The 25,000-nt window shown below is 31.3% G+C and overlaps 1 protein-coding gene and 1 pseudogene across 1 annotated transcript in view; one reads left to right on the forward strand and one right to left on the reverse strand.

Annotated features, from left to right (window-relative positions):
• LOC137628736 (QRFP-like peptide receptor) overlaps nt 1-1,094 on the reverse strand; it is a 47,481-nt pseudogene extending 46,387 nt beyond the window's left edge.
• Nucleotides 1-25,000, forward strand: part of LOC137628735 (SUZ RNA-binding domain-containing-like) — a 252,206-nt gene that overhangs the window by 31,958 nt on the left and 195,248 nt on the right. The window lies entirely within an intron of this gene.

Here is a 25,000-nt window from a genome sequence, read left to right on the forward strand (position 1 = left end):
AGGTATCAATAAAATTAAATTGCCCCATCCATCAGCGTTATTTTTATTATTATTATTATTATTATTATTATTATTATTATTATTATTAGCTAAGCCACAGCCCAAGTTGGAAAAGCAGGATGCTATAAGCCTAAGGGCTCCAACAGGGAAAACATCCCAGTGAGGAAAGTAAATAATGACATAAACTATAAGAAAAAAGTTCAAGGACAATAATAACATTAAGATGAATCTTTCATATATAAACTATAAAAACTCTAAATAGAATTAAAACTATACGCCCATGGTCTCCAACAGGGAAAATATCCCCGTGAAGTAAAGGAAATAAGGGCATGAACTCCAAGATAAGTATAAGGACAATAATAACAATAAGATGAATCTTTCATATATAAACTATAAAAACTCCAAAAAGAAATATTGCTAATTTACCTTCAAAGGGATACAAATATCCCAGTGACGAAAGTAAATAATGACAAACTATAAGAAAAAAATTTAAGGACAATAATAACAATAAGATGAATCTCTCATATATAAACTTTAAAAACTCCAATAAGAAATATTGCTAAACCTACCTTCAAAGGGATACAAATGAGTATCAGCAAGAGATCAGCACTGGCCAGTGAAGCGAGGAACACGTTAGTGGTGGTCTTCAGCCTCCTGTATCTAGCAATAGTGAAGATTATGAGGACATTTCCAACCACCCCGACAATGTACGTCACCGAATACACCAACAGAGGAGGCACCAGCTGGTGCCAGAAGAAGGTGACGAGGGCCGCGTCGTAGTCGTACTCGTACTCGAAGGAGGAGTTGCCCAGATAGTTCGAGTCGTTCCATGATCCGTTTCTCAGTGAATGGTTTAAATCGTCGTAGATGAAGTAGTCGGAGTCGAGGCCGTTCGGGGATGCGGACGATGTCCGAGTCCAATGATTGGGTTCGTTGTCTTTGGTGTCTGGTAACAGTGGTATCTGGAAAGCTCCTTTTGTCTCGTTGGGTCCGAAGCCGATGATGGACTGGATTTCGTTGTGATCCATTTCAGATTATTAATTGAAAATCTTGAATATATTCGCTCAATTTAGAACCTAAAGTGTTTATCTATATTTAATATGATGTTTCTTTTTGTGTTTATTTCTCGAAACTTCTCATTAATAATTTGAAAATATTGATGACTATTGAAAATCTTAAATATATTCGCTGAATTTAGAACCTAAAGTGTTTATCTATAATTAATATGATGTTTCTTTTAGTGTTTATTTCTCGAAACTTCTCATTAATAATTTGAAAATATTGATGACTATTGTAAATCTTAATTAAATTCGCTCAATTTAGAGCCTAAATTTTTTATATGTAATTAAAAGGATGTCTCTTTTAGTGTTTTTTTTTTTCGAAACTTCTCAGTAATAAGAATTTTAATGACTGGTTTTAAAAATCTTAATTAAATTCGCTCAATTTAGAACCTAAAGTGTTTATCTATAATTAATATGATGTTTCTTTTAGTGTTTTTATTTCGAAACTTCTCATTAATAATTTAAAATATTGATGACTATTGTAAATCTTGATTAAATTCGCTCAATTTAGAGCCTAAAGTTTTTATATGTAATTAAAAGGATGTCTCTTTTAGTGTTTTTTTTATCGAAACTTCTCAGAAATGAGAATTTTAATGACTGGTTTTAAAAATCTTATTTAAATTCGCTCAATTTAGAGCCTAAAGTGTTTTTATATAATTAAAAGAATGTCTCTTTTAGTGGTTTTTTTTTCGAAACTTCTCAGTAATGGGAATTTTAATTATTGGTTTCAGTGTAAGGTCGTCTATATGATCCGATTGTAATAATTAAAAATTTTAATCAAATTCGCTCAATTTAGAGCCTAAAATATTTATATGTAATTAAAAGGATGTCTCTTTCAGTGTTTATTTTTTTTTCGAAACTTCTCAGTAATTAGAGTTTTAATGACTGGTTTCGGTTTAAGGTCTTCAATAAAATCCGATTATAAAAATTAAAAATCTTAATTAAATTCGCTCAATTTAGAGCCTAAAGTATTTATCTATAATTAATATGATGTCTCTTTTAGTGTTTATTTCTCGAAAGTTATTAATAATTTGAAAATATTGATGACTATTTTCAGTTTAAGGTCTTCTATAAGATCCGATTGTAAAAATCAAAAAATCTTAATTAAATTCCTTCAATTTTTGGAGCTTAAATTATCTATTAATAGATAAGATGATATCTCCTTTAGTCTTTTTCTTCTCTGGAAACTTCTCAGTAATTTGAGAATTTTAATAACTGCTATCAGTTTAGGGTCTTCTCTAAGATGGGTTGTTTGAAAGTCTTGAAACCTGCAAAGAATTAGGAAGACATATTAGAACTATATATATTTACATTTTAGCTTAGAATTATATTAGAGATATAATGGTTTTATGGTTTATATATTTGGTATCAACCTTCTCTCTCTCTCTCTCTCTCTCTCTCTCTCTCTCTCTCTCTCTCTCTCTCTCTCTCTCTCTCTCTCTCTCTCTCTCTCTATTTTTTCACATATAAGACGACCATTGAAGTTCATATATATATATATATATATATATATATATATATATATATATATATACACACACACACATATATATATATATATATATATATATATATATATATACTATATGTATACATAAATATATATATATATATGTATATATAAATATATATATATATATATATATATATATATATATATATTTATATATATACACAGTATATATATATGTATACACACACACACACACATATATATATATATATATATACACATATATATTTATATATATATATATATATATATATATATATATATATATATATATATATATAATGTATTACGTTTAACTCTAATCCAAACTCTCTCTCTCTCTCTCTCTCTCTCTCTCTCTCTCTCTCTCTCTCTCTCTCTCATCTACACCAGCATGCATTTTCCCCATTCAATCCCAACACTTATCGAATCTTGGGAAATGTATTGAGGCTAGATGGACCCGCTTTACGACACTTGATCGAGTTACGTCCGTCCCTTCATTGCCATCATTTCAAATTTTGATTCTTTTCTTAATCTTGTTTTCTTGGTAGGAGCATTGCTTGTTGCAGCCTCATTTTGTTCGTTTATTTGTTTACAGTTGGTCCCTTCTTTCATTTGATTATTATCTATTGTTGTTATTATTTTTGTTATTATTATTATTAATATTATTGTTATTATTATCATTATTATTATTGTTATTATAATTATTATTATTATTGTTGTTTTTTATTTATTATTATTATTATCATCATCATTATTATCATTATTATCATTAATATTATTATGATTATCATCATTATTATCATTATTATTATTATTATTGTTAATTATTGTTATTAATATTATTATTAATACTATCAGCATATTACTTTTTTAAGTTATTGGTCCGGTTGTTATTCATAGTAACAATAATACTTATTATTATTTATATTATTGATTTTAATGATAATTTTATCATTATTAGTAATTATAATTATTTTCATGATCATGAATATTATCATGATTATTATTGTCATCTTTATTATAATGCTAATCGTCATCATTATTATTGTTAATATTATTAGTAATATAATTATTACATTAATATCATCTTTCTTATAATAATTTACGAACAAAGAAATCTTGAACAAAGTAAAAGGCTGAACGAAGAAAATATAACAAGAGGAAATAAAACAGCAAATGAATAATGAATAATAAATGAAATATGAAGAAAAAATTTATAAAAAGGCCTATCTGAATAATTAATTGAACAGCTCTTAACCTCTTTGTAAGAAAATATACTTCATTTACCTTGAATTGATTAAAACAGGAATGAAGAATGAGATCTTGAATTAACAAGAGGTCTAATTAATTAAATTTTTTCATTTTCAATGGATTTTTTATGTCGTATTCTAAAAGTCAAATATAATTGGGAGGTTTAATAAAGTTTATGTTTATGAAAGATTTTGTGAAAAAAAAAAATTATTATTTTATTTTTTTTTTTTTTTTTCAAGATGTTTGTGGCAGCCGTATGGCTTAGAATCTTGGAAATTAATAAAGACTATCATATATATGAGAAAATCTATTATCTTTCTTACAGACTAAAAAATTAATTTGAGAAATTTATGTATATGAAACCTGAGAGACGTATTATTATTATTATTATTATTATTATTATTATTATTACTAGCTAAGCTACATTCCTAGTTGGAATAGAAAGGTGCTATAACCCCAAGGGCTCCAACAGGGAAAAATAGCCCAGTGAGGAAAGGAAATAAGGAAATAACTAAACGATATAATAAGTAATGAACAATTAGAATGAAATATTTTAAAAACATTAACAACATTAAAACAGATATTTTATATATAAACTATAAAAAGATGTCATCCTCTTCAACATATAAACATTTGCTGCGAGTTTGAACTTTTGAAGTTCTACTGATTCAACTACCCGATTAGGAAGATCATGCCACAACTTGGTCACAGCTGGAATAAAACTTCTAGAATAGTGTGTAGTATTGAGACTCATGATAGAGAAGGCCTGACTATTAGAATTAACTACATGGCGAATCTTCTTTAAAGTAATTTTAAATTGACCAGTCTTTAAACTAATTTTGAATTGGCTAATCTTCTTTAAACTCATTTTAAATTGCCCAATCTTTTTTTAAGCTTTCTAAATTGGCTAATCCTTCTTGGATATACTTCTACAAGAACATCAAATGTAGATAAGACGAAAAGAGACAAATGGCAACCCAACGAATTTGAGATCTCGTGAGTTACGAGACAATAACCGAGATCTCGCGAGTTACGAGACGATAACCGAGATCTCGCGAGTTACGAGACAATAACCGAGATCTCGCAAGTTACGAGACAATAACCAAGATCTTGCAAGTTACGAGACAATAACCGAGATCTCGCAAGTTACGAGACAATAACCGAGATCTCGCGAGTTACGAGACAATAACCAAGATCTCGCGAGTTACGATACAATAACCGAGATCTCGCGAGTTACGAGACAATAACCGAGATCTTGCAAGTTACGAGACAATAACCGACAATAACCGAGATCTCGCGAGTTACGAGACAATGACCGAGATCTCGCGAGTTACGATACAATGACCGAGATCTCGCGAGTTACGAGACAATGACCGAGATCTCGCGAGTTACGAGACAATGACCGAGATCTCGCGAGTTACGAGACAATGACCGAGATCTCGCGAGTTACGAGACAATGACCGAGATCTCGCGAGTTACGAGACAATGACCGAGATCTCGCGAGTTACGAGACAATGACCGAGATCTCGCGAGTTACGAGACAATAACCGAGATCTCGCGAGTTACGAGACAATGACCGAGATCTCGCGAGTTACGAGACAATAACCGAGATCTCGCGAGTTACGATACAATAACCGAGATCTCGCGAGTTACGAGACAATAACCGAGATCTCGCGAGTTACGAGACAATGACCGAGATCTCGCGAGTTACGATACAATAACCGAGATCTCGCGAGTTACGAGACAATAACCGAGATCTTGCAAGTTACGAGACAATAACCGACAATAACCGAGATCTCGCGAGTTACGAGACAATAACCGAGATCTCGCGAGTTACGATACAATGACCGAGATCTCGCGAGTTACGAGACAATGACCGAGATCTCGCGAGTTACGAGACAATGACCGAGATCTCGCGAGTTACGAGACAATGACCGAGATCTCGCGAGTTACGAGACAATGACCGAGATCTCGCGAGTTACGAGACAATGACCGAGATCTCGCGAGTTACGAGACAATGACCGAGATCTCGCGAGTTACGAGACAATAACCGAGATCTCGCGAGTTACGAGACAATGACCGAGATCTCGCGAGTTACGAGACAATAACCGAGATCTCGCGAGTTATGAGACAATAACCAAAGCTTAGCAGCGAGCAGCGAGTTATATTCCTCTTTCCCGCATTACTTGACTAGAACATGAAGCGAATAAGATTAGAGGAATAGTTAATTGCGATTATGAAGAGGCGTTAATGTAATCAGAAGGCGTAATGTTGAATTATGCGCTTGCTTAGGAGTCGAAAGTTTATTTAATTTGCGCGTTTTTCATCTTTGGTGATGCTGAAGGAATGCGTCTTTCCAGGACAAAGTCAGGCTAAAGGATGCGAGTTAAATGTGCATAGTTCATTTCTTTATTAGTGTTCTATCTTATTCTTTGGGAGTGAAGTTGCTACCCCTACGCCTTCTCCACCCTGACTACGATAAACTACAGTCAGCGAACCACCATGTACAGTTGGACACAGAAATATATGGCCCCTCGCTCTGAGAAATTCACCCTGCCAGACCCTTACTAGGTGGCGAGTCACTATTTTTATCCCCGCTTACTACCTCTGCCGTCTCTCCCTATACTATGTGTTTGGTGACTCGTATGGCAGTAAGGGTGTGATAGGGTGCACTCCCTCTGAGCGAGGCGTGCCAGGAATTCTGTATCCAGCTGTACATGATTGACGGTGCGATTCAATATTTATAAAAGATGAGTAAGTAATCTTTTCATGTAATTATCATCTTTATTGTTATTTTAAAAAAGGATCCATATTGTTGTAACCAAATTCTTATTATTTTTGTGGAAGTTTAATATTAATAATAGCAATGATTTTCTTATCATTTCTTCTTCCTCAATTAAGCTATTGTCATTTAAATTTTTAGTATAAATAGTATCTCCCATACACAATAAAGCGCAAGAGTCTGGGTATATATATATATATATATATATATATATATATATATATATATATATATATATACACATATACCTGTATATATATATATATATATATATATATATATATGTATATATAATTATTTTAGGTTACACTTAGCTCTCCTAATCGCTTGGGTATAGGGAGAGGGAGAAGTCATACCCTGCTTAGAGGGGAGTGCGTTAATGTGTGTGCATATCTATCTAAACAATTAGCCTTTATTTTTGGCTGGTCACATACACTTTGTGTTTGTATATATATATATATATATATAATGTTTATATATATGTATATATATATATATGTATGTACATATATATGTATATATACTGTACAGTATATATATATATATATATATATATATATATATATATACATATATATATGTATATATATACCGTATATATATGTATATATATATATATATATATATATATATATATATATATATATATAAATATATATACACAGTATATATATATGTATATATATATATATATATACATATATATATATATATATATATATATATATATATATATACACACATATATGATATCTTTGTTGTCCCTCAAATTCCAATTTCTTATCCTTTTCACATAAAATAATGACATCTCTCTGATTGTTTCAAATTTCCATAATAATTTCGGCATTAATTTAACAGAAAGCTTTGATGGGCTTTAATCAAATTTATTGCCTGACTCTGATATGCTACTTTGTTGATACTTGGTTTATGTATTAATGTAATAACAAAATGGGGTATTTAATTTATTGCCTTTGATATTTACTTAGGGTAACTGTTTGTGGATTATATATAAATTATATATATATATGTATATATATATATATGTATATATATATTTATATATATGGGTATATATATACATATATAATATATATATATAATTATACATATGCATATAAATATATAAATATATATATATATATATATATATATATATATATATATATATACATACATGTATATGCATATATATAAATATATATATATATATATATATATATATATATATATATATATATATATATATATTTATTTATATATATGCATGTACATGTATATATATGTATATATATATATATATATATATATATGCATATATATGATTATATATATATATATATATGTATATATATATATATGTGTGTGTGTATGTGTGTGGGTGTACTGTGTATTTATATACACACAAATACAACAACGAATGTGGTAACGTCCCTGACTGGTGAACGCCGGACTGGGGTTGGAGTCCCGCTCAAACTCGTTAGTTCCCTTGGTTGCTGCAATCTCACCATCCTTGTAAGCTAAGGATGGGGGTTTTAGGAGAGCCCTTAGGTCTGTATGCTGAGTCATCAGCAGCCATTGCCTGGCCCTCCTTGGTCCTAGCGTGGTTGGAGAGCGGGCTTGGGCCTCACTCAATGTTTATTCATGTCTGGGGTTTGACTATTTCAACACCACGCTGGCCATTGCGGAATGGTGATGGGGGAGACTTTAGTCAGATTGATTACAGCAAACCAGCCTAGTATATATATGTATATTTATATATGTATATACATATATATATATAGATATATATATATATATATATATATATATATATATATAAATATATATATATAATCTATATATATATATATATATATATCTATATATATATATATATATATATATATATATATATATATATATATATATATATATATATAATCTTTGAATGTGTCTGTACGTATGTATATTTATGAATGTTTGTGTTTCCGCACTTATGTGTATATTTATGTACATTCATATTAATGTATGTATGGATATAAATTGTACGTATATGTATACATGTACTTACATATGTGTGTATGTGTATATATGTATTTACATATGCATGTATCCTTACTACAACTTTAATACATTCGCCCTTGAACTTTTCGCTTATTATCCTCTCTCTTTCCTCTTAGCTGACCAGCTTCTCGAATTTCCTTTCCTTCCCTTTAAACTCTCTTTCGTCCTTGATTTCCTCTGATAGTTGAAAAATGTGTCACCCTAATCTCGAGAGTTTGCATTTTTCTTTGCTTCTCTGTCCTCCCAGTTGAAATTGTATCTTATCACAGAGAGAAAGATTAATTTCTTAAATTCCTGATAGATTTTTGGTCTCTGTCTGTCTTTGATATGTTAATCATCGCTAAGATTCTTGGACATGATGTGTTATACTATTTGATTTGTCATCACCAAGATTCTTGGACATGATGTGTTATACTATTTGATATGGCATCACCAAGATTCTTGGACATTATGTGTTATACTATTTGATATATTAATCATCACCAAGATTCTTGGATATGATGTGTTATACTATTTGATATGTTAATCACCGCTAAGATTCTTGGACATAATGTGTTATACTATTTGATATGTTAATCATCACCAAGATTCTTGGACATGATGTGTTATACTATTTGATATGTCATCACCAAGATTCTTGGACATGATGTGTTATACTATTTGATGTGTTAATCATCGCTAAGATTCCATGACATGATGTGTTATACTATTTGATGTGTTAATCATCGCCAAGATTCTTGGACATGATGTGTTATACTTTTCGATATGTTAATCATCGCCAAGATTCTTGGACATGATGTGTTATACTTTTCGATATGTTAATCATCGCCAAGATTCTTGGACATGATGTGTTATACTTTTCGATATGTTAATCATCGCCAAGATTCTTGGACATGATGTGTTATACTATTCGATATGTTAATCATCGCCAAGATTCTTGGACATGATGTGTTATACTTTTCGATATGTTAATCATCGCCAAGATTCTTGGACATGATGTGTTATACTTTTCGATATGTTAATCATCGCCAAGATTCTTGGACATGATGTGTTATACTATTCGATATGTTAATCATCACCAAGATTCTTGGATATGATGTGCTATACTATTTGATGTGTTAATCATCACCAAGATTCTTGGACATGATGTGTTATACTATTTTATATGTCATCACCAAGATTCTTGGATATGATGTGTTGTGCTATTTGATATGTTAATCATCACCAAGATTCTTGTACATGATGTGTTATACTATTTTATATGTCATCACCAAGATTCTTGGATATGATGTGTTGTGCTATTTGATATGTTAATCATCACCAAGATTCTTGTACACGATGTGTTATACTATTTTATATGTCATCACCAAGATTCTTGGATATGATGTGTTGTGCTATTTCATATGTTAATCATCGCTAAGCTTCTTGGACATGATGTATTATACTATTTCATATGTTAATCATCACCAAGATTCTTGGACATGATGTGTTATACTATTTGTGTTAATCATCACCAAGATTATTGGACATGATGTGTCTTACAATGCTAGTGGTATTTTTAGCTTAATTTCAGAAGCAATTCTTCTGAAAGCTCTAATTTAAAACGCCATCTTTGCTTTTATGGTTTTAATTGAATACTCTTTTATTCTTTATTTATAATGAATACACGTCAATGACCTTAGATGTCAGGATGCCAGAAAACCTCAAATCAATCAATCAATCATCGTGAGAAGCTGGAGTTTATCCCCTCTGGATATTATGTCAAGGAATTGTATGGAAGTCTTATTATTTTATTTCGATTTTTAACCTAAAATTCGATGCAGTTTTCTTAAGTCAAGTTTATGTCAAGCAATTGTTTGGAAGTGTGTGTTTTTTTTATCCCAATTTTTAATCTCCTGAAATTCAATACAGTTTTCTTAAGTCAAGTTTATGTCAAGCAATTGTTTGGAAGTGTATTCTTTTTATTCCAATTTTTAATCTCCTGAAATTCGATACAGTTTTCTTAAGTCAAGTTTATGTAAAGCCATCGTTTGGAAGTCTTTTTTTCCTTTTATTTCGATTTTTAACTTCCTTCCAAAATTCCTTCCAAAGATCCTTCCAAAGCCAAGTCAATTGCTTTTGAGTTTTCCTTTTATTTTGATTTTTAACTTCCTTCCAAAGATCCTTCCGAAGCCACGTCAATTTCTTTTAGTTTTCTTGAGTTAAGTAATTCCTGATATGGATTTTCAAACGTACTTTTCTCCTCTTATTTCCACAATGAATTTGATCTTGTCCTTTGACCTGCATTAGATTTTTAATCATAAAACCGTTCAAGCAAATTAAATGGTCACATTGGAATTCCAGATGTCCTTTGTTCAAATGTATATTTCCTAAAGATTCCTCCAAGTCTCAAGAAAAGTCTGGATGGGCATTTTTTGTCAGTGAATCGAATTAGATTTGTATCTATACTGACAAAAATTTACCAAAAAAAAAAAAAAATGTAAATGTCTAGCAACATTTGTTCCAGTATTTCTACCGTTTTAAATACGGATGTATTGACGTTAATAAGTTTTGTTCGGAGTTAATATTCTATGAAGATGCCGGCCTTTCCAATGAGCACTTTTTATTGGAACTGTTCACCGTGGCTGTGGTAACCCCGGAGTTAATTTACTTCTTAACTTTGACTGGTAAACATTACGCATGCGTGAACTTAAGGCATATTAGGCAATGACTAATTTAAGTCATTTAATTCATAAGTTTAATTTTATTATTCATTTTACTGATCATTAACACTAAGTTACTATACTAAGTAGCCATTAAGTTATTTACTTTTAATTTATTAAGAAAAATAGGTAAAGCTTCGAGTCAGGCTAACGACCGAACGGCTGTTCACCACAGTCGGACACAAATATTTACGTTAACTGTAATCTTTATAAGGAAACAGTTTTGCTTTCCATTTCTTTTGCAACTCGTACCTCTATAATTTATTTTTGGTTTCTAACAATACATATGTATGTGTATATATATATATATATATATATACATATATATATATATATATATGTATATATATGTATGTATATATATATGTTTATATTATATACATATATACATGTTTATATATATACGTTTATATATATTTATATATATATGTATATATATATATATATATATATATATATGTTTATATTATATATATATGTTTATATATATATATGTTTATATATATATATATATATATATATATATATGTATATATGTATATATATATATATATATATATATATATATATATATATATATATATATATATATAAATATCATCATGTACGAGAGATCAGCATTATAACATTTCTTTTGCCATCTCCCAAGTAATAAATACTAAGCTAAACCTTGCAATTTCCGAGGAAGGAAAAAAGACTTTGGCTTTTGAGATTACATCTTATGCCGTCTGGCTCATTTCAACAACATGTTATTTTTATTTCAAAATCGTGAAAAATATTTACGCATTTTCATTTAAACTTTTTTCTTTCAAACATTTTCTGAGAATTATTTCTAATTGAACTTATTGGAAACGACTTAAAAGTATGGGAATATATTAAATTTATAAAATATAGTTCATGTATCATGTATTCATTATATTTAATGTATCATGCATACAATATATTTAATGTATCAAGTATACAATATACTTAATGTATCAAGTATACAATATATTCAATGTATCAAGTATACAATATACTTAATGCATCAAGTATACAATATATTCAATGTATCAAGTATACGATATACAATATATTCATGTACCAAGTATACAATATATAATATATCGCGTGAAATTACGTATAAGTATGCAAATATACATTCTCAAAGAGATTAGGAATAAGTATGCAAATACTGTATATATTCTCAAAGAGATTAGGAATAAGTATGCAAATACTGTATATATTCTCAAAGAGATAACGTATATGTAAATATACATTTTCAAAGAGATTACGTATAAGTATACAATATACATTCTCGTTTGAAATTACGTATACTATACCTATGCTACAGTATGTATTATGTATAGATTAAATGCCAGAGATATATTAAGTAGAGCGAATTCATATAAATACAGTGTCATATTAACTACAGTTTAAATTGTACTCAGGCAATATATTCATCGCTCGCTCCTCCTCCCACGTCTACATAAACTAAAAAGACTTTTTATTTATATAAATTATTTAATCTCATTTAAAGAGCTCAGGAACAATAGGTAATACTTGTGACCTATATTATTAACGCAATTAGATAGTCAAAGACTTATCTATTAAATACATTTTCATCCATTGTGAATTTTTTTTTTGGTGGTTTTTCTTAAATCTTACGGATTAGAGATTATAATGACTTGTGGTATATTTGAGGTCAGGAATATATATACATACATATATATATACATATATATATATATATATATATATATATATATATATATGTATATATACATATGTACATATATATATGTATATATATATATATATATATATATATATATATATATGTATATATATATAAATATATATATACACATATATACATATACATATATATATATATATATATATATATATATATATATATATACACAATATATATATATATATATGTATACATATGTATACAATATATATACATATATATATATATATATATATAAATATATATATATATATATATATATATATATATGTGTGTGTGTGTGTATAATAATATGTGTACTATTTATAATCAGATTATATCAAAACCAAAATCCCTGTAACGTATTAAAATTACGGCGCACTCAGATATAATTTCTTTCATTAGTTGAAAAACAATGTTAGAAATTTCCTTATGTTTGGGTGCTATTAAAACCAAAAATACTAAAAAAAAAAAAATACTTTTAAAAACACATACAAACTAATTCTTGGTACACCCTGTTCTGAAGGAATGCATCAAGCCACACCCTTACTGAGCGGCGAGTTACTGTGATTAGTCACCCACACCATCTCTGTCATATCTTCATACACTATGTTTGGTTACTCGCCGTCAAGTAAGGGTGCAAGGTGTACCCGGGGTTCCTGCTATACCTATTACTCAGAAAGCATCTCTAACTTTTAAAACGCTTCCAGAAGACTAAAATTACAGAAATATCATCGTTCTGAATACATCTTTATCGTTTAAAACTTTCAAAAGACTAAAATTGCAAAGAGATAATTTTTCAAAATAGCTCAAAATGCTTCTATACCGATTAAAACGCTTCCAGAAGACTAACCTAGCGGAAAGATCACTGATCAGAATGCATCTTTAACGTATATAGCGCTTCCAGAAGGCTAACCTAGCAGGAAGATCACGGATCAGAATGCATCTGTAACGTATATAGCGCTTCCAGAAGGCTAACCTAGCAGGAAGATCACGGATCAGAATGCATCTGTAACGTATATAGCGCTTCCAGAAGGCTAACCTAGCAGGAAGATCACGGATCAGAATGCATCTGTAACGTATATAGCGCTTCCAGAAGGCTAACCTAGCAGGAAGATCACGGATCAGAATGCATCTGTAACGTATATAGCGCTTCCAGAAGGCTAACCTAGCAGGAAGATCACGGATCAGAATGCATCTGTAACGTATATAGCGCTTCCAGAAGGCTAACCTAGCAGGAAGATCACGGATCAGAATGCATCTGTAACGTATATAGCGCTTCCAGAAGGCTAACCTAGCAGGAAGATCACGGATCAGAATGCATCTGTAACGTATATAGCGCTTCCAGAAGGCTAACCTAGCAGGAAGATCACGGATCAGAATGCATCTGTAACGTATATAGCGCTTCCAGAAGGCTAACCTAGCAGGAAGATCACGGATCAGAATGCATCTTTAACGTATAAAACGCTTCCAGAAGACTAACCTAGCAGAAAGATCACTGATCAGAATGCATCTTTAACGTATATAACGCTTCCAGAAGACTAACCTAGCAGAAAGATCACAGATCAGAATGCATCTTTAACGTATATAACGCTTCCAGAAGACTAAAATTACAGAAACATTCTTGCTCAGAATGCATCGGTAATTTTCAAACGCAACTAAAAGACTAAAATTAGGGGAATATCATTTCTCTGAATATAATCACTTTTCTCACATCTAAATTACCATAAAAGTGGTACATTTGTGTTTTTTAAGGGCAGCGAGTCTTAATCGAAACTGTAAGAAATATTAATCGCCCAGCTCCGACTTTAAATTTATAGGGAGAAGTAAGTTTGATCGTTGAAACTTGATTTGAATCTCCCATTATTCTCTCCAGCCTCCTCTTTCTTCCAGGCAGGTCCACAGAACAAAGTGTAGAACCTTTTGATATGCTAATCCACTTGGCATTCTCTTGCTTTACAACCTTGGGTCTAAAGGTATATTTCAGTCTCTATAGTATTTTCCATACTCAAAGACATCAAAGAGACTCTTATGTTCTATGTTTGAGGCTTCGTCAGTCGTAGAATTCGAATAATTTCAATATATTACCTTTTCGTTTTGATGCTACATCCATAAACGAAGTTACAAGGTGCTTCAGGTTTCAACTATAGTCAATTCTTTTTAGTGAGGCAGATTTGCACAGATTTCAGGGGTGCCCTTCTAGCTCGGAAAAGTTTCATGATCGCTGATTGGTTGCACAAGATAATTCTAACCAATCAGATGGCAGGAAACTTTTCCAAGCTAAAAGGGGCTTCAGGTTTCAACTATAGTCAATTCATATTAGTGAGGCAGATTTGCACAGATTCCAGGGGTGCCCTTCTCGCTCGGAAAAGCTTCCTGATCGCTGATTGGTTGGACAGGATAATTCTAACCAATCAGATAGCAGGAAACTTTTCCGAGCTAAAATGGCACCGCTGCAAGTTGGTGCAAATATGCCCCATTAAAAAAAATTGACTATAAGGCATTGTCTTCGCCAGAAGGTTATGTTTTGATAGGCGTGTATATATTTGAATGTATACCTGTGTGTTTGTGATTCGCATAACTCAAAAACTATTTGACTGAATCTCATAAAATTTGTTGGAATGATTGACTATGATCTAAGGACAATTTGATTCGAATTTGGGAGTGATTGGGTCAAATGTCAAGGTCAAGGAAGTAAAAAGGTAAAATAAAGTCTATTTTGCTATATCGAAGTCAATTTTTACCCGACTCGCATGAAAATTTTTATCCGACTCGCAAGAAAATTTTCATCCGACTCGCATGAAAATTTTCATCCGACTCGCATGAAAATTTTCATCCGACTCGCATGAAAATTTTTATCCGACTCGCATGAAAATTTTTATCCGACTCGCATGAAAATTTTCATCCGACTCGCATGAAAATTTTTATCCGACTCGCATGAAAATTTTCATCCGACTCGCATGAAAATTTTTATCCAACTCGCATGAAAATTTTTATCCGACTCTCATGAAAATTTTTATCCAACTCGCATGAAAATTTTTATCCGACTCGCATGAAAATTTTTATCCGACTCGCATGAAAATTAGTACCAAACAATAAACAATTCAATTGCTTATCTTGTGATATACATCATGTTCAAGGTCAAGATTAATTTCTATCCGATTTGCATGAAACTAGTGACCAAATGTACATAATGCAATTACCTATCTTGTGATTTGAGTGTGATTGGGTCAAAGGTCAAGGTCAAACAAGTCTTTTTGCAATATCGAAGGTATGCACTCTACCGAGTGCTGTTTATGCACATATATAATATACATATTCTCGCATGGGCTGGAGAAAACTTTAGACAAGACTTGCCAAGCATTTTCGTATTAGTTACACCACTTCTAGGTCCTTGAGGGAGAGAGAGAGAGAGAGAGAGAGAGAGAGAGAGAGAGAGAGAGAGAGAGAGAAGAAAATTCCATTCCAAAGAAAAACCCACGCACAATGTCTACAAAGAACAGCACCGTCCATTGTCCCCCAAAAAACCTGATGTGACGGAGATTTCCAGAAATCTTCTTCTGGAACTCCGGTAATGAACAGTGCCGGCGGGAGATTACATCGTTTATCAAAAAGGAACAAGGGCGGCGCCCTTTGAAATTTCCTTTTAGCCTCTTGTCCTACCGTCAAAAAGCCTCATTTTGAATTTCCTCTCCTCCGGAGGAATACTGAATACTATACCAGCGACCACCCAGGTGTGGGGGGTTAGTTGAAAGGGGAGGGGGAGAGAGGGGGGGGGGGGGGTTAAAGCCCCCTTGCTACCAAATCGTAATGTGTATTTGTATGTCTAATGTATTCATAGAGGAATGGTGAACTATACTCAATTCTTTTTAATGAGGCGCATTTGCACTGACTCGCAGCGGTGCCCTTTTAGCCTGGAAAGGTTTCCTTCAATCTGATTGGTTAGAATGATCTTCTCTAACCAATCAGCGATCAGGAAACTTTTCCGAGCTAAAAGGGCACCATTGCGAGTCGGTGCAATTCTGCCTCACTAAATAGAATTGACTATAGTTCAGTGTTCAATGGAGAAAAGTAGGTAGAAGATATGAAAAGCGGCAGTAGCTGCTATGTGGTACTTCCTATTGGGTTCCTTAAGGAGAAAACCGCTTTATTTATTTTTTTTTGGGGGGAAGGGGGCAGGAAATAGAATTCATTTTGTATTAGTGAATGTTCATTTACATAAAATATATGATTAAAACTCTTCACCATCAGATATATGAAGGCTGTTATCCTGAAAACTATCTGCTAAGATATACCACCTAAACACTTAAACACTCATTTATTGAGGTCCATTTATGTCATATGAAAATTTATTTGCTTATATTCTGAAACCCTTACATAACTGTATAATAAAAAAACATTTGATTTAAACATATACTCTTGTTTGTAAACAAACATTTGATATAAACATATACTCTTGTTTGTAAACAAACATTTGATATGAACATATACTCTAGTTTGTAAACAAACATTTGATATGAACATATACTCTAGTTTGTAAACAAACATTTGATATAAACATATACTCTTGTTTGTAAACAAACATTTGATATGAACATATACTATTGTTTGTAAACAAACATTTGATATGAACATATACTCTAGTTTGTAAACAAACATTTGATATGAACATATACTCTTGTTTGTAAACAAACATTTGATATGAACATATACTCTTGTTTGTAAACAAACATTTGATATGAACATATACTCTAGTTTGTAAACAAACATTTGATATGAACATATACTCTTGTTTGTAAACAAACATTTGATATAAACATATACTCTTGTTTGTAAACAAACATTTGATATAAACATATACTCTTGTTTGTAAACAAACATTTGATATAAACATACTTTTTTTTAAACAAACATCTAATATAAACATATACCCATGTTTATAAACAAACATTTGATATAAACATACTCTTGTTTGTAAACAAACATTAGATACAAACATACATTCTTGTTTATATAAACCCAGACTGGTCTTCCAATCTAACTTTCTCAGCCTAACATTCAAAGTCCAAGTTTCTAATTCCTGTATAATTCCTCTAACTACTCAATATTCACCCATATACAAACTACTCTACTATTCTCTCTTTGATTCGCCCAACTATTCACCCTTCACCCTTTCACTAATTAACTTATTATGTCTTCCATTAAACTCTCTGGAATGTTTCTGACACAAATGCAATAATCCATTGCATTATTATTATTATTATTATTATTATTATTATTATTATTATTATTATTATTATTATTATTATTTTGATTCCTACGACCTCTTGGGGCATTTTCATTTCATACACTTCTCAATATTCACACATCTAAGCATTATCTTCAATCACTCAAATCTGGTTATCTTCAATCCATTCTATATATCAACTCAAATTAACCACAGGATTGAAATTGATCTAGGAAAGCATCACTTAATCTACATCTTTCATGCTTAGACACAGTTGCTCATTTGATATTTTTATATTCATTTACCGTGAATGAGAAATATTTCCCTTCCTTACATTTTCAATAGTCACACATCTAAGCATTATCATTAATCAATCAAATCTGGTTTACTTCCATCCATTCTATTTATCAACTCAAATTAACCACATGATTGAAATTAATTGGTGAGAGCGTCACTCAATCTACCTATTTTATGCTTAGGTATAGTTGCTCATTTGATATCTTTATATTTACTTTTCATGAATGAAAAATATTTCCCCTTCTTACATTTTCAATAGTCACATATCAAGCATTATCTTCAATCAATCAAATCTGGTTATCTTCAATCCTATCTATTTATCAACTCAAATTAACCAAATGACTGAAATTGATCGGTGAGAGCGTCACTCAATCTACCTATTTTATGCTTAGGTATAGTTGCTCATTTGATATCTTTATATTCACTTTCCTCCTTACGTTCTCAATAGTCACATATTTAAGCAATATCTTTAAATAATCAGATCTGGTTTTCTTCCATCCATTCTAAATATAAACTTAATTTCACTAGAGGATTTAAATCACTCTCACGTAAAAGAATCACTCAATATGACTTTTATGCTTAGGTACAGTTGCTCAATTGATATTTTTACATTCACCTTCATTGAATGAAAAAATATTTTCTCTCTTTTCTAATTTTTAATTTAAAATGTTCATTCCATAAAAATGTTACTAATTTTTACATTCACCTTCATTGAATGAAAAAGTATTTTCACTCCTTTCTAATTTTTAATTTAAAATGTTCATTCCATAAAAATGTTACTAATTTTTTACATTCACCTTCATTGAATGAAAAAGTATTTTCTCTTTCTTATTTTTAATTCAAAATGTTCATTCCATAAAAATGTTACTAATTTTTACATTCACCTTCATTGAATGAAAAAGTATTTTCTCTTTCTTATTTTTAATTCAAAATGTTCATTCCATAAAAATGTTACTAATTTTTACATTCACCTTCATTGAATGAAAAAGTATTTTCTCTCCTTTCTAATTTTCAATATAAAATGTTTATTCCATAAAAATTTAACTAATTCTTATTATCATTGAAAAATCTGATCTTTTGAGATGCTAAACTTAACTCATGTTTTAATGATATGGCGTTTATTATTCAACCAATTCAACAAATTTTTAATAAGCCCTTTTGTAATATAGATTTGAAAAATAACAAGAAATCCATGATAAAATATCGTACATTTTTTCTTTTGTCTCTCCAATTCACCCCATTAGCACTAATTGCTCATCTATCAGCCAAAATTTTAAACATCTAGAGAAAGAATATGAAGTTATTTTTTTATAAATCTTTTATTTTTATTTTTTATTTTTTGGCACCAGGTAGGCGAGCTGGTTTAATGTTTGTTTATCTTACTAAGTGATGAATAACTGTTGTTGTTTAAGTTAGAGTGACACTTACAAATGGTGACACCATTTCAAGTATAAATCCTCTCTCTCTCTCTCTCTCTCTCTCTCTCTCTCTCTCTCCTCTCTCTCTCTCTCTCTCTCTCTCTCTCCACTAGTACACACACACATATATATAGATATAAAATATACAAATTTATCCGTATTCTCTCTCTCTCTCTCTCTCTCTCTCTCTCTCTCTCTCTCTCTCTCTCTCTCTCTCTCTCTCTCTCTCTCTCTCCACTAGTACACACACACATATATATAGATATAAAATATACAAATTTATCCGTATCTCTCTCTCTCTCTCTCTCTCTCTCTCTCTCTCTCTCTCTCTCTCTCTCTCTCTCTCTCTCTCTCTCTCTCTCTCCACTAGCACATATACACACATATATATAGATATAAAATATACAAATTTATCAGTACTCTCTCTCTCTCTCTCTCTCTCTCTCTCTCTCTCTCTCTCTCTCTCTCTCTCTCTCTCTCTCTCTCTCTCTCTCTCTCCACTGGCGCGCGCGCGCGCACACACACACACACACACACACACACACACACATATATATATATATATATATATATATATATATATATATATATATATATATATATATATATATATATATATATATTAGCCAATTGAGGAAAGGAAAGAAGAAATAGATAAACTACAAGAGAAGTAAAGCACAACTAAAGTAAAAATATTCCAAGAACAGTAAAAACATTAAAATAGATCTTTCATATATAATCTAAAATAAAAAAAATAAAAAAGAGAAGTTTCTGGCTATGCCCTCAAGCAAGAAAATTCTAACCCAAGACAGTGGAAGACCATAGCACGAAGGCTATGCCACTACCCAAGACCAGAGAATAATAGTTTGCTTTTGGAATGTCCTCCTAGAAGAGCTGCTGATCATAGCTAAAGAATCTCTTCTACCCTTACCAAGAGGAAGGTAGCCGCTGAACAATAATACTCATATATATATATATATATATATATATATATATATATATATATATATATATATATATATATATATATATATTTACCTAGCATTGGGATGGAACCCTACTATCTTCAAATGAAAGGTGAGGTAGATATCAATAGCTATCAAAAATTCTAGATGATTGATAGCTACATTGCCTCACTTATTTACAAACCTAAAAACTTTAGCCATAGAATATACATAACAAATAAAAATGAAAATATAAAAATAAAAGAAAAGTAGACTCTATAGAGAAAATAAAAATGTGACCACACACACCATACATAACCAATAAAAATGAAAATATAAAAATAAAAGAGAAGTAGACTGTATAGAGAAAGTAAAAATGTGACCCCACACACACTAAAAGTGACCCTATATCAGCTCTGGAATCAGGCGAGGGTCGATCCCCAAACCGAACGACCTCCAATTTCTTTTATGACCTCCTAACGTCAGGAGAATCAATCCTTTTTTTCTATTTTTATGGCGTAACTACGACCAGCGAGTCTATAACTCGCTTCAAATGATTCTCAAACGCCTAATTGATTTGTTAATTAGTTGGCTCATTTCCACGGTTTATTTGTTTACCTGTTTTTGTTTACCTTACAGCGTTGTTTAACCGGCCGTTTGCGTTACAGCCTACATATTTCAACCGCTGTACTATATCACGGTTGAATTGCTTAGAACTCACATTCTCTCCCTATGGCCAGATAATTTTTGTTTGCGTTACAGCCTTCATATTTAAACTGCTGTACTGTATTACGGTTGAATTGCTTAGAACTCCCATTCTCTCCCTATGGCCAGATAATTTTCGTTTACGTTATAGCCTTCACATTTCAACCGTTGTATTGTATTATGGTTGAGTTGCTCAGAACTCCCATTCTCTCCCTATGGCCAGATAATTTTCGTTTACGTTACAGCCTTCACATTTCAACCGTTGTATTGTATTATGGTTGAGTTGCTCAGAACTCCCATTCTCTCCCTATGGCCAGATAATTTTCGTTTGCGTCACAGCCTTCATATTTCATCAGTTGTACTATATTATGGTTGAATTACTCAAAACTCCCATTCTCTCCCTATGGCCAGATAATTTTCATCTACACTTTTTATTTCTACAACTTGTTACGTTTTCTTTATCTTTCATCTGCAATAAGAAATTTACACTTCATTTCTATAAAGGAGAGCTGGCTAAACACTTTACTTCTATATTCTTTTTATGGAGTCCTTGGATAATGCAGTAAACGTTCGGCTGCCAGTTTTTGATTCGCCCATGTCGTAATACAAAATCCTCTATACATTTGTATTCTTTCACAATTCATATCAACTTTTAATGCCCTCCCTTCCTGGTTTATTCTTATTTTACCCTCGGAGGATCTTTTCTCTAAGTCATTATAAATTTTCTATTCCTACAGATATTTTGAAACCTCTCAAACCTTTCTCGGCGTCAATGTCCTTTGATGTCAGGATGCCAGAGAACTTCAGATCATTCATTCACCCTCAAACCTTTGGTTACATCAACCAATCCTTCATGATTTTCGTCTCCCCGCACCTGAACATTTACATCAAATGCACATTCTACTAACATTTCACATCAGTCGATCCACAAAGATTCTCAACAGCTATGAAGACTCAGAGCATCCGCGTCCAAGGCCAGTTTTTACAACAAACTAGTCACTCTCGTATCCACATATTCTAACAGAAGTTCTGCCTACCCCATAGCTCCTTACCTTCTAGCCATTGGTTATCAACAACCCCAGCCCCCTTAAACGTTGGCTTAAGCATGAGATTGCATGATTACATTAAACCTCTACTGTAGACTATATATACACTAGTGTATGCGACCTGTCAAAAATAACAGCTAAATACTTAGATATGCACACATACGCACCTTACCCCTAAGCCGAGTGTAACAGGAAAGATATACATATATACATATATATATATATATATATATATATATATATATATATACATATACAGTATATATATATATATATAATATATATATATATATATATATATATATATATATATATATATATATATATATATATATATATACAGACACTAGCTTTTTATTACATATATTATATGCACACAAACACACACACATATATATATATATATATATATGAATGTGTATACATATACATATATATATAATATATATATATATATATATATATGTATATATATATACACATATACATTAATATATAAAATATAAATACACAAAATAAACAATACACAACATGTCCCTCTAAGCCAACATGAAGACCAAAGGACTATTTATTTGCCTCTTCTGACAACTGGGGAAATCTAATGTTAAAGAATACGATCCTCTCTCTTCTAATGACTGTAATTAACGAATGGTGATAACACACAAGGCTATCCTTCTTCATAATTAGAGGGAGAGATAAGAGAACTCCGTCAAAATGTCAAATTAATTACTTGAATTGGAGGGAAAAAGGAAATGTGGGGCTTCACTGATCTATCCAGTTTGATGTTGTGTTGTGCTGTTATATGGTATAGGGGTTGTGACGTCATGTGGTTTCTCTTTTTATATATGTGTATTTGTACAGTATATGTATTCATGTGTGTATGTATATATATATATGTATATACACACAAATAAATACATATATATACTGTATACATATAAATACACAGCATGTACGGACTGTATACACACACACACATACACACACACACATATATATATATATATATATATATATATATATATATATATATATATACACATGTATACAGTATATATAGAAATATACACGCACATATATATGTATATATATATATATATATATATACATATATATATATATATATATATATATATATATGTGTGTGTGTGTGTGTGTGTGTGTGTGTGTGTGTGTGTGCGTGTTTGGATATGTGTGAACAAGCTTAAATCAACATTTCTATCAAACACTATAATTTAATTCTAATCCCTACAGTTTTAACTCACTAAATTAATCAGATCATTGAAAAATAGAATTAATTTCCCCTCATACTATTCACCCTTTCCAAAAAAAAAAAAAAAAAAAAATCCTAGAATCCTTTTCATCCATTCCCCTTCCGGGAAAAGGACAAGCCGCCCATCACTCTAGTCCCCCTTTCCTTTTGTTGTGCAACAACGAGGACGCCCATCAACACCCACCTCATTAATGGCTGGAGGGGTGATGGCAGAACATGATTTTTTTTTTTTTTTTTTTTTTTTTTTTTTTTTTTTTTTTGATGGGGAGAATTGTTATCTAAGTACGATGTCATTTCGATTTGTGGAAAGCGTCGTTAATCATTCTCCGACTTCGGGTTGGTCTACAATTACTTGTTGTGATGAGCCGAGAGAAGGTTGTGACTCAAAGACAGGATGAAAGCAACTGAGTAACTTTATTACAGAGCACTCGCCTTTATATACAAAAACTCAATGCAACAGGAAATTTCCTGTTCAACTAACACCGCACCAGTTAACAGTTAACGATGAAAAAACAGACACATTATTTCAGGTTCAATGCAACAGGAAATTTTCTGTTCAACCGACACCGCATCGGTTAACAGTTAACGGTGAGAAAAACAGACGTTATTTCAGGTGCTTTTTAGTGCGAGGGGAGAGCGAAGATACAAGTTTAATACATACACAAATGAAATGTCGTTACTATGTACGATCGTGACACACACGGTTGGTACGTTGTCTTCATTTATTGTTGGGTGTCGACACGTTTCGAATCCCTTCGCAACTCTTCTTCAGGGCTCCATTTGAGTTTAGGAATTACATTTTAATATATAGGTTATGGTGGTGGAAATTTGGTACAAAATTATTTGGAAATTCGGATTCAGTTCCATTTGTAGCGGCACCTTTTCTTTTATCAATTTTGTTGAATATCTTTCGAATTTCCAAATAATTTTGTATCAAAATTCTAACACCACTTATAAATTTTAGTGCGCAATCTAGGCCAGTGGCCTAATACACTAGTGCGTAATCTAGGTCAGTGACCTAATAAACTCTGTTGCCTAA

Source organism: Palaemon carinicauda, chromosome 36 (genome assembly GCF_036898095.1).
Source record: "Palaemon carinicauda isolate YSFRI2023 chromosome 36, ASM3689809v2, whole genome shotgun sequence".
NCBI lineage: Eukaryota > Metazoa > Arthropoda > Malacostraca > Decapoda > Palaemonidae > Palaemon > Palaemon carinicauda.